Source organism: Mesoplodon bidens (assembly GCF_964165515.1).
Source record: "Mesoplodon bidens genome assembly, chromosome: 8".
NCBI classification, from domain to species: Eukaryota; Metazoa; Chordata; class Mammalia; order Artiodactyla; family Ziphiidae; genus Mesoplodon; species Mesoplodon bidens.
Genome location: NC_138165.1, coordinates 30,380,748 through 30,393,740, shown reverse-complemented (window position 1 = coordinate 30,393,740; position 12,993 = coordinate 30,380,748).

The following is a 12,993-nucleotide window of genomic DNA, read 5'->3' as shown; positions in this document are numbered from 1 at the left end:
GGCCTGTGCATCTAGAATAAGAAGTGTAAGAGAAACTTGGACACTATTTCAAATTTTAGACCCTTAATAACAAGACACATTAAGCCGTTAGGACAACAGATAGCAGGCATTTCTTTTACAGAGCATACTGGTTGTCAAAGTTTGTACCGCAGCATAAATAAACTGCGTTGGAAACAATTGCTGCTTTTCATCACTCCCAAAATTACCTCATCCTTAAAATTGCTATGGTATAACCATAGGTCTTCCTAAGTACAGGTGTCATATTTAACGCTGAATGTTCTCTGTGTTCCCCTGGTATAGATGACCAAGGTTGCACCATCCTTGTATTAAGGTGAAACGGTGCAGTGACCCAATGGTCATAATGGTCATTTGGCCAAAATTATCTTGTGTAGTTTTCATGATGAGGACTACTGAATAAGTAAGAATAATGAGCATATTAAAAAAAAATTCAGAAAGATTGTAATACTTTGTCTCCTGTGTTTATATACAAAAATCTCCTTAAATTTTTTTAAAGATAATTCAGCTGAAACCCAGAAATTCATTAGGAGAAACGTTGTATGTCTAATCAAAACATTGATAGAAACCGAATGGTGAGTATGCTTAATCTCTCACAGCATGATGGAACAGTTGGGGTAAAGCAACTCCTGTGCTCTGGTCTACACACAGAAATTTATGCTGAACTGAGAAGTTGTACATTCTTTTATGAAGGAGTGTTCAAAAACTGTATTAATTTTAATGTCTGTCAAGAAACAGACAACTTCAAGAACAAATAAATTCTAGGCCTCTGATGTTTCAAGGGGGAAAGAATAGGGAACAGGAATGCTGTAAAACTGTTCACCTCTTAAAGTGCTGCTCCCAATCCGAAGAACATTTAAGGACTATTTTTTAGGGAAAAGGAAAATGATTAAATGAATATGACTTCCATTTTGTCATATGAATTTATATTTTGACTTTCAAACCATGAAGGCCGGGAAACTGTGAAGGCCAGGAAAGTTCTTCGAACTTAATAAGAAAACATAATGTTGTCAAGACCAATAGCACAGATTTGAATCAAACACGGATCACTTAGTTTCCCACAAAGAACAAGTGTTCTGTAGTCATATACCAGATATCTGTACCCAGCGGACTACTTTCCAAATGGCTCCTAGGATGATGACTTGTAAGAACTGATGACTGAGTGCAGACCCATCACTACTGCCAGTAAATCAGTTTAAAGAACATTTACAATCAGTGGCCTTTGGCATCATTTTTATATATGAAGAACAGAGCATGAATTATGTTTTTAAATTATATAAAAGCATTGGATTAGAATTTTAAGTTAATGTTTCCATAAACAACTGAGTAGAGTGGTACTTAAAACTTGGAAATCTATGTATTTAAAAAGTATTTAACTGACATGCAATTTCCCCTGAAAACCTATTACTAAATTTAAACTGAAAGGTGGCAGGGGAGGAAGCCTTTAAAATGTAAAGAACCTTTATTTCAATGCATATCTTTATTCTTTATTTATCTTTATCTTTTTCTTTATTTACATTTAGTCAGAGACTTTAAAACATTAGAAAGAAAAAATAAGAGGCCAAATTTTGTTAAGTGTGTACAACTACCTCATGATATGTCAGGGTTTCTTAACTTCAGCAGTTTTGATATTCTGTGCCAGGTTATTCTCTGTGTTGTAGAGGTCTGTTCTCCTGGCCTCAACTCACTAGACGCCAGTAGTACCCCCGCTCTCAGTCATGACTATCAAAAAGGACCCCAGATGTTGCCAAATGTCCTCTGAAGAGCAAATCACTGCTTTAGGTAAACCGAATATACAAAATTGTCATTTTATAAACAGATTATTGCAGTGGTTATTTGCATTACAAAGAGTTTAAATAGGGTTTAGTTATTCACAAATCCTGAAGAGGATCAGAATAGGCTACCCCAAATATGCCACTTTGGCATAAGAATTATTTTGAGCTAAAGGCAATTAAGAAACAATAGACACAGGAAGAGTTCTCTTCCCTCCCCCAGTCTGCCTAAAAACATGGCATAAATTGCCCTTTTGTAAATGAAATTTCCATTTATAAAGGAAATTTCCATTTGCAAAGGTGCCCCCTCTCCCATACCAGGAAGAGGAGAATGACTGTTATCATGGAGATGGTGCTGAGATGAGTCTGCACAAACAACGCTTATCTACCGGTAGTTTCCCCCATACATTTCCTAGTTACCTTCCCACAATTTACCCACACCCCCAGAAGCCCAAACCCCCTTTTCCTTGTCTAGTCACTTCTCCATACTTTATCACCTTTTGTTAAAATGGTATATAAGCCCCCAATTCTAACCACCCCTTTGAGTTATTCATCAATGAGTACTCCCACACAAATGTGCATTTCACATGCAAATAAACTGTGTTTTTTCCTCTTGCTAATCTGTCTTTTGTCAGTTTAATTCACAGGCCTCCAGTTACTAAATTTGAGAAGTTAAAGGAAAAGCTTTTCCTCCTGTACAACCTTTTGAACATCTAAAAGAAGATGTGTAGTGTAGTGGCCAAGACCTTGAAGAAAGAAAGTGCCAGATTCAAATCTTACCACCACCAACATTTTTTTTTTACTCTCTGACTTTGGACTGACTTTAACTTTCTGAGTTTCAATGTCCTCGTTCACAAAATCAGCATCATAACTTTGACATGGGTTGTTAACAACATAATTTGTAGGTAAACAGCTTAACATAATGGCTGACACATAGTAAATGTTCAATAAAATGAAAACCCTTATCAATGTCATCAGCATTATTCTTATCTGCCAAGATTTGTAACAGAACATAGAAGAGAAAGATTTATAATAATGGCAGTTATGAACTGTACAGACTATAAGCTCCCTGAGGGCAGGCATTTTTGTTCCTTTGGTTCATTGCTGTATCCCAGCGCCTGGAATAACATCTGCCACAGAATATCCTCAGTAAATATTTGTTGAATGAATATAACACTTTTTAAATGGATAAAAACATGCTTTTAAGCATCAGAATGAGTCAGCCATGCCAAGGGTGGATTAGATGGGAGGAAACTGGAGGCGGAGAGACGGATTTGGAAGCCACTGCAATAAAGTTAGCGAAATGTGTATGTGAATAAAGCCATGATATTGAGGATAATGATGAGGGGGTAGATTTAAGAATTATTTAAGGAGCAGAAAAATGGAACTTAATGACAGATGAGATTCCTTTAAAAGTCAAATTGCCCAAATGCATTAAAAAAGTAGATGTACGCAAGTACAATGTATAAAATGTTTTAGATAGACTTCTGTTGAAGGAATGAGAGGTTCTCTCGATTGACAGGTGGTCTTTCTCCCATGGCTAACCTATAATCTATTGCAAAGTCACTTCCATTGCTGGTGAGAAAAGGCCAGATGTTCTTGGGTGTGAAGAATATCTATCACCACATTTCCCATCTCCAACTCTCTTATAATTCCTGTTTTAGTAACTATGTTTGAGGGGAAAGTTGTGACAGAGCTGAACATTTATTTCAACAATTGCTTCCAAAGACAAGCATCCAATTTTTTTGAGATAGGGTGATGGCAGGGCGTAGTAGAAAAGGTATGGGTTTAAGTCTGTAATAGCTGGATTTAAATACTTGATCTGCACGTACTAGTTGGCAGCTCAAACTCTCTGAGCTTCTGTTTTCTTAAAATAGGGACAATTATCCCAGGATGATTGGGTTGCAGTAAAGATGGAATGAGTTGGTATGTGAAACACACCTTACCCACAGGGACACACTTTAGTAGTATAGCAGTGGCTCCAGAATTTCCTCCTGGGAGGAACTCAAGGGTGGTGGTCTCAGGTTGAATTGCATCGCCCCAAAAGACGTGTCAAAGGCTCAAACCCCAGCACTTGTGAATGTGACCTTATTTGCAAATAGGGTCTTGGCAAGTCAAGATTAGGTCAAAATAGATTAGGCTGGGCCTATTCCAATGACTGGTATCCCTACAAGAAGAGGAAATTTGGACCCAGGGATACAGGAAGAATGCCATGTGAGGAGAGAGGCAGAAACTGGAGCAATGTCTGCACGTCAAGGGATGCCAAAGATTGCCAGCAGCAACCAGAAGCTAGGAGAGAGGCATGGCACGGATTCTCCCTCAGAGCCTCCAGTAGGAGCCAACACTGCTAATACCTTGATTTTGGACTTCTAGCCTCCAGGCTGGGAGAGAATCAATTTCTGTTGTTTTACTCCACTGAAGTCTGTGGTACTTTGTTACAGCAGCCCTAGGGAAGTAATACTGCGGGATTATGGGATTTGTTCTTTAGCCAACTGCATTTCATTTGGACCAAATTTAGTAATGAGCACCAATGGAAATAACCACTGCTTTGGAGCCACCACTCCACCAAAGCCCTGGACCTTACACTACAACTTGTTTTTAATCCAATTTTAAGTGGGGAAAAAAAAAACAAAACTGTAGAGTAAATATCTGAATGAATTTTTAGCAGAGATGTCAAATGTCCATCTGAAAAATGCATTTGAGAACATATGAACCTTTCCAATTTTGAAGACCAAGGCATCGTACAATGAGCGTACCCATAGAGATGTCATGTGCTTGCCACTGACACAGCTGATGCTATCTGTTACCCAAAGTCCAGAGCTGGTTGATCCAGTTTTCTTAGGTTAACACAATTTAATGTTAAGGAGTCATTGGTGCCTATTTCCCAACCATAAGTGGAAAGAGAGGCTTAAATCTATTTTAAGCTAAATTATTGCAAAGACACTGCTTTTTAAATTCATGTGATTTAAGGAATTAAACTTATATGAATTGTAACTTCCAGACACGTGTTTTCATTTATTTCCCAACCTACTGTTGAAACTGACTTTCTATTGCATTTTATGTTACAGAAAAAATTGCTCTGGTGACAATTAATGCCTCTTCACTTATCTTAGAGGTTTCTGACTATGATTTGGGTCCTGATAGAGAGAAGTCTCACTAGAAGCCCTACTCTCTGTATGCATAGGGAAGAATTCCATATTTAGCAAGGCTTGCCCTTTGCTAAAACATCCAAAGGCATTATCATAAATCTCTGTGGCATATATATGTCTTTTATGATATAACCTGTCTAAAACCTGATAGTCTTGTCCCAGGCAGACTGACATAAAAATGTAATTAAAAGCAATCTGATTCTTTATTGCTGTCTCCACTGAAGAATCTCAAACAGGAATCCTGTTTACACAAAACAGCATTTTCTGAAAATTTTTGTTCAACCCTTCTCAACTTCAAATTTTTCCAAACACCAAGGATGTCTCAAAGCCTCTCTTTTCCTCTCTATTAAAAAAATCCTCCCACCAAAACTGTCAACAAACCCTGAGCACTCTTTCATCTCTGCCTCTTTGGCCTCCATGCCAGCCTCAGATCTTTATCAGGAGAGGCATGTTGAGTTATCTGCATTCTGAAAAACAAAGGAGGGTCAGGGGCTGCCCTGGTTTATAAGGGGTATGTAATAAAACATTTAATAATTTAACTTACTAATATTCTTTCATTCAGTAAATATATTTTTAGGGACTATAATTTGCATGACACTTTGCCAAATGCTGTAGAAAAATAAAAGACAAATCTATCTCAGCCCTTAAGAACTGTATAACCCATACAATCCCATTTTATCCAGTGTCCAATCTTCCAGCACCCCAGCTGCCCCCAAGTTACTGAAACATGTAAACAACACTTAAAATAAGGAGACTAGCCCAAACCAGAGGTCACAGAGATGCCATATGATGGGTTGATTTGCTGATCAAAATAAATCACTTCTCTTACTATTGACTGGCAAAGTCTAAAAAACAAAAACAAAAAATCCATGCCCTACTGGTGCTAAGTCAAGAATTCTAAGAGAAGTGGCAGGAAATAGCAAGAAAATTAAAATGATAACCAGACAAAAGAGGGAATTCATGGCAGTCCAATGGTTAGGAATCGGCACTTTCACTGCCATGCCTGCGGTTCAGTCTCTGGTTGGGGAACTAAGATCCCACAAGCCACAGAGCATGGCAAAAAAATAAAATAAAAATGCAACAAAACAGAGAGCAGAAGGAGAGGTAGATGCTTTTGCTATTAAGCAGTTAGGAGAGGATGGCAGAAATGGCCTTGAAGAAAGCAAAGAATCATAACGGAAGGAAGTTCAGTATCAGGGGCCAGAGCTGCATCCAAGGAGACACAGCCCAGGTGCAAGCACATATGTCTACACAGTGTGAGCAGTGGGACAGTGTCACACCGACCAGCGTTGGCCCCGCATGGTACACCATCATGCCAGAAAGCTTGCCCAGCGCTGCCAGATCTTCTGGTTGTTTTAGGAGAAGCCAACAAATCTGATTTTATGTGAAATATTTCCATTTTTAAATATTGGCCTGACTTTATAAAATACTGCACAGAATCTGATACCATATACATAATGTTTCAAAACAAGAAAATGCTAAACACAGTCTCTGAATAAATACATAGTGAAACATGGGCCTGAGCGATAAACTTCAAATTCTGGGTATTGGTGATCCCTTGAGAGGGTAGGCAGGGGAGAGGCACATAAAGGGCTTCTATGGCATCTGTAATGTTTTATTGCTTTAATAAAAATCTGTAATAAATATAGCAAAATGATAAGATTTGTTAGACTAGATGATAGGTCCATGAGTTTCTATTACATTAGTGACCCTACTGTTCTGTACGCTTGAAATATTTCACAATTATAAGACAATAATACTGCACAGGCCAAACATTTTTAGTCCACATCAGACCAGTGGAGCAGAATTTTGCAGACTCTGCATAGCATGATTCAAAAGGCATAGAGCCCACACTCAGGTTAGACCAGGGTGAGCAGCACTTTGGCTGTCCCTCCCCCCAAGAGTAAAACATAGGTAGTCCAGGTGGTTTTCAACCTGCTCGGACATCAGAGTCACCTGTCCAGCTTGTTAAAATTTCCCATGCCTGGGTGTCACCTAGATTCTACTAAATAATAAGCTGCATCTAGAAACTGGACAGCGAGGGGATTCTAATGTGCAACCAGAGTTGAAAATAACTGTGATAGTTCTGAGAACATCACCGTGACACAGGAAAGCCACAACTAGAAAAGCACCTGAGTCGGGGGGCTCCCAGATAGGTGACAACTTTAAAAATCTCAGTGGTCATTGGTGGCTTTCCTGGAATTAGACATAACAAATGACAATGAAAGCAAAATACTCATTAAAAAGGACTAAGTCTTTTTGTAATAAGAAAATTGAAATAAGAACTATTGAAAGAGTAACTATTTAAAAAATATTTTCATTGAAATGGTTAGAATAAAATATTATTCAATACATTATTTTAAAGAAACAAACTGTGTACCTACTGTGTGCAAGCTTTCTGCATAGAGTTGTGGAATAATGGAAAGATGGATGAGCCCTATCCCTTACTCTCAAAGAAACAACATCTAATGGGGCAGACAGACATGTCAACAAATAATTTGTCATTTGGGGAGATGGAGACTGGTCATGTGAGTATGACTCTAGTTTTGACTCAAAGACTCCAAAACTAGAGCATTCAAGTTATTGGGTCACAGGGTCTTATTTTAACCATTCTCTGATGGTCTGGGTTTGGTGGAGAGACCCCAGAAGCTGGGAGAGAAGAGCAGAATGGAAAGGAATCATCTTAAAATGACTTTGACTTCAGACAGTGTTAAATATATGAAGGGTTCAAAAATGATGCCTTGACATGGAAACAACTAAATGTCCATTGACAGACGAATGGATAAAGAAGATGTGGAACATATATAAAATGGAATACTACTCAGCCATAAAAAAGAATGAAATAATGCCATTTGCAGCAACATGGATGGACATAGAGATTATAATACTAAGTGAAGTAAGTCAGACAGAGAAAGACAAGTACTATATGATATTTAGTATTTACATATCCTTATATGTAGAATCTAAAATGTGACACAAATGAACTTCTCCAGAAAACAGAAACAGACTCACAGACATAGAGAACAGACTTGTGGTTACCAAGGTCAGGGTGGGTGGGGGGTGGGGGGCGGGGGAGGGATGGTTGGGAGTTTGGGTTTAGCAGATGCAAACTATTGTATACAGGATGGATAAACAACAAGGTCCTACTGTATATAGCACAGGGAACTATACTTAATATCTTGTAGTAAACCATAATGGAAAAGAATACGAAAAAGAATATATATATGTATAACTGAATCACTTTGTTGTACACCAGAAACTAACACAACATTGTAAATCACTATACAGTAAGTCTCCTACATACGAACCTTTAAGTTGCAAACTTTCAAAGATGCAAACGTTCATTCCATCAACGTCAGGTGTGAGTGAAATTGCAGCTCGCCCTCCAGCTCCTATTGTTGACGATCTTTCAGCTCTACCACCTCCCACCTCCTCTCCCTCCACCAGTCAGTAACTCTTCTTGCCTGTTCACTTGATGCCAGCCCCTGTATGCCAGCTGTTGTACTGTATTACTGTACTTTTCAAGGTACTGTACTGTAAGATTAAAAATGTTCTTTATTTTTTGTGTTTGTTTTTTATGTATTATTTGTATGAAAATTATTATAAACCTATTACAGTACAGTACTATATAGCCGATTGTGTTAGTTGGGTACCTAGGCTAACTTTGTTGGACTTATGAACGCACTCTCGAATGGAACTCGTTCGTATGTAGGGGACTTACTATACTTCAGTAAAATAAATTTTTAAAAAATGATGCCTCGAGAAACTATTCTTACTATAAGTTAATCAGGTTAACCCACAAAAGCTTTTTTCTTTTTTTAAAAAAATACTTTTTATTTATTTATTTATTTGGCTGCACCTGGTCTTAGTTGCAGCATGTGGGATCTTTTAGTTATGGCACACAGGATCTAGTTCCCTGACCAGGGATTGAACTCAGGCCCCTTCCATTGGGAGCATACAGTCTTAATCATTGGACCACCAGGGAAGTCCCACAAAAGCTTTGTTCTTGTTACAAAGAAATTTTTTTTCCTTTGCTATAAAGAAGACTTTGGTATGACTTTCTCTTTCAGAGCCCCACATGTGAATGAATCACTGAGTGAATGAATAGAATTTCAATCCTCATAACCAACATAACATTGGATCATAATATACTCCTTTAGGATAATTTTCAGGAATGTCTATGATTCAAAGCATTTCCTTTTACAACAATAACAATAGCTATAGTTTATAGATACATTGCACTAAGCATTTTAGATACATTCTCTTGACTGATCTTCACCTACAACCTGCTGAGGTAGATCACATTATGTGCATTTTTATAGATGGAGAAATTGAAGGTCATGATGGTTAAATAACAAACCGAACCCTAATCTCAGTTTATCTGCAGCAGAGCCAGGATTCAAACATGCTCTAACTCCAAAGGCTAAAACTTAAACTCAGCACTATATTCCTCTATCACTTGACAAGGCATATTCGCTATTATTACATTAAAACTTTTAAACAAAATTTTATTAATTAAATTAAATTTCAATTTAATTTTAATTAAAAATGCCTACTGAGGTACTATGCAGTTTAAGACCATTTAAAGCCAGAAGGTAAGGCTGTAGATAGCCAGGAGACAATCACTAAGAGTGGAGTGTTCCTTCTTCAAGCATCAATTTTTGGTAATTTTGAGTTAAGAGACAAATACTCCATATGTGCCTCTATTCCTCCATCCAAATATTATAAATATTAGTTCCAAAACTACCTTTATGCCCCCGCAACAATACTCTGTGAATGATGGCTGTTGTTAATCTGTGTTTTAAAAATGCTAAAGTAACCGTTAACTTGAATAATCAATATAAATAATTTATTAGTTTGGTCTCCAAATCAAGTAAAAGCTATATGACAGTATTTCACAGCTCAATGAAGCAGATAGTTCAGTCAAGTAGTCTTCAAATCAGTTGTTCCTTAAATACAAAGAAGAGTGGTGTATATATAAGCAATTCGAGACTAGAAAAGGCCAGGTAATGTTACAGAATTTTGACACATATTTCAATAGATAATCCAATAATTTTTGCATTTTCATGAGTTTAACTCTTTAAATTTCCATTAAAACATAAAATAAATTTTTGAAAAAAGAGAAAAAAAATCACAGTGTTTTGGTGTTATTTTCAAGCCATTTAATGCACACATTATTTGAATATTGAGCATTATAGCCGGCTTACCACTTTGTGTTCCCATGACTGGGCTGTCAAAGGAAGCCGATCATTGCCTTAACCAGCTGTGTGCATAAAGAAAGGCCATTATTTTTTCCTTTCTCATAAAAATGCATGGCCCATTTTGTATTTCCCAGATACTGCCACAGATGGGTTTAATTCAGCAAATGAGGTACTCGCTATACTAAAAGAAAGAGCTTATGGAGATAATATCATGTCAAGAAAATATTATTTTATTGGGACAAACATTTTTTTCAAAGATAGCAAGAATGTTTACTGTGAAGTGGAAAACAGTAGCACAGTAGAAGCCCAAAGAGTTCATATAGCTATTGACAGAGGTTTGTTCTTTCAAATAAGCAGTTAATCATGGGAATAGTGGCTGATGACAAATTTAGATTATGAAAGTGCTTCATTAAAATTTTTTTCCTTTTGAATACATAAGTAGATGTACAAGTTATAAAAATTGAAAGTAGGAAGGGTATAAAGTGAAAACTGTATCTCCCTCCTGACTTTATCATTCACCCATGTAGTTCTCTTTCCTAGAAGCAACTACTATTACCTTGTTCTTGCATCCTTCAAGAGATATCCCATGCATATGCAACCATATTTATATGTTGTTTTCTATACTTATAATAACATACATACTGATCCATAGTCCCATTTTTTTTACTTTAACGAAAAGGTGTCATGGAGTCCTAATTTTTTTTTTTTAACCTAGCTCTATGCTGTCCATATTTCTTTTTATACTGGGGTAAAATTTGCACTTAGTAAGATGCTAAGATTCATTTTCATTCATTTGGAGAACTGAATACAAGGGTGTAACCATCTCTCAAAGCAAGATTTAGAATACTTCATAATTCTTCTTAAGAGCTAATTAATATTCCACTGCATGGATGTGCCATGACTGATTTAACCAAACCTCTATTTTTGCACTCTTTTGCTGTTATAAATAAGTTTGCAGTGAATAACATGTATATGTATGATATTGCATGTGTCTAAGTACACCTATGGGATATTTCCTAGAATTAGGATTGCTACACCAAAGGTTATGTGCATTTTTAACTCAGAAGGATATTGACAAATTACATACCATAGGGGTTGTACACTCTGGCTGACAATTTATGAAAGTTTTTCTTGCAGTATACTGTGGTTATTAAACTTCTTGATCTTTGCCCACTGGTAGGTGGATAAAGTGTGATTGTAGCTTTAATTTTGTTTCTCTCATTCAGAGGATGCTGAGTATCTTTTCGTGTGTTTAAAAAGCATTAAATAGCTTCATTCCAAAAGAAAATCTGAGCCAAAACAAAGGTGCTGTGAAGACTGCCATGTATTTGGAGTGATGAACAGAAACACAGAAGACTTGACATTTATTCTAACCTTTCAAGAGAAGCTGGACAAAGTAATGTGTTTCTGAGGACAATAGAAACCTAAGGAAACTTGATATTTCAAGTATCACCTGAAAAGAAGATGCCAAAATCTTGAATGGAAAAGTCCAAGAAACCAAAGATCTAAGAAAGTATGCCTGCCTGAATCACAAATGAAGATAATGTTAATTTGTTTCATCAACATAAATGGTATTGTCCATGCTGAATTAATCTACAAGGTCAGTCAGGCAAGCTTATTATGCAGAAATTCTAAAACATCTGTGGTATTGTATACTGCAGAAATCACTGCTTGATCATCCATTTTATTTACTACACTTTGCTCTGGACAACCTTTGACAAGTCTTTAAAATCAGTGTCATTCTAAAAGGAAAAAAGCAACCCAAAAAGGAAAGAAAACTTGCCATTGAGGATATTCAAAAGACAGTGACTTCAGTTCTAATGGCAATTCCAACAGAAAACATTCAAAATACTTGGGGCAATACTTGAAATCACTACATAGCTCCCAATGTGACTTATTTGGAGGAAACAATACTCTCTTAGATTTAGAAGTTCTTATTTTAAGTTGGTTCCATTGCTGGATAATTATATTATTTATGCCGTGTTAATCTAACAATCAGGGATACTTAAAATCCTTCAACTACCCTTTCCCTCTCCAATAAAGTACTTCATGGAACAATAGAACTATTAAAAAAATTACTGTTTAATTTATTAGACTCCCACTTATTTGCTGCAAAGTATTATTAAAGTTATGTCTCTTACCTGGGCCTCAGTTTTCTTTTCTGTTAAATTCAGATACCAAATTGTAGTGCCTAATTAACTAATAAAGTCTCTGTCATATAGTAGTCTCTCAAAAAATTCTGGTTCTCAGGCTTCCCTGGTGTCGCAGTGGTTGAGAGTCCGCCTGCCGATGCAGGGGACACGGGTTCATGCCCCGGTCCAGGAAGATCCCACATGCCGCGGAGTGGCTGGGCCCGTGAGCCATGGCCACTGAGCCTGTGCGTCCGGAGCCTGTGCTCCACAACGGTAAAGGCCACAACAGTGAGAGGCCCGTGTACCACACACACACACACACACACACACACACACACACACAAATTCTGGTTCTCTTCCCCACATCTGTATCTGATTAGGACTTTATCGATGGACCCAAAAGTAGCAATTAAAAATAAAATTCTTGGGCTTCCCTGGTGGCGCAGTGGTTGAGAGTCCGCCTGCCAATGCGGGGGACATGGGTTCGTGCCCCGGTCCCAGAAGATCCCACATGCCGCGGAGCAGCTGGGCCCATGAACCATAGCCGCTGAACCTGCGCGTCCGGAGCCTGCGCTCCACAACGGGAGAAGCCACAACAGTGAGAGGCCCGCCTACTGCAAAAACAAAAAACAAAAAACAAAAAGAAAAAACATTGAGATTTCAAAGGACTGAGTATGAAAGATTTAGGTTTCAAATTAGGAAGAATTTTCTTTTACTGACACCT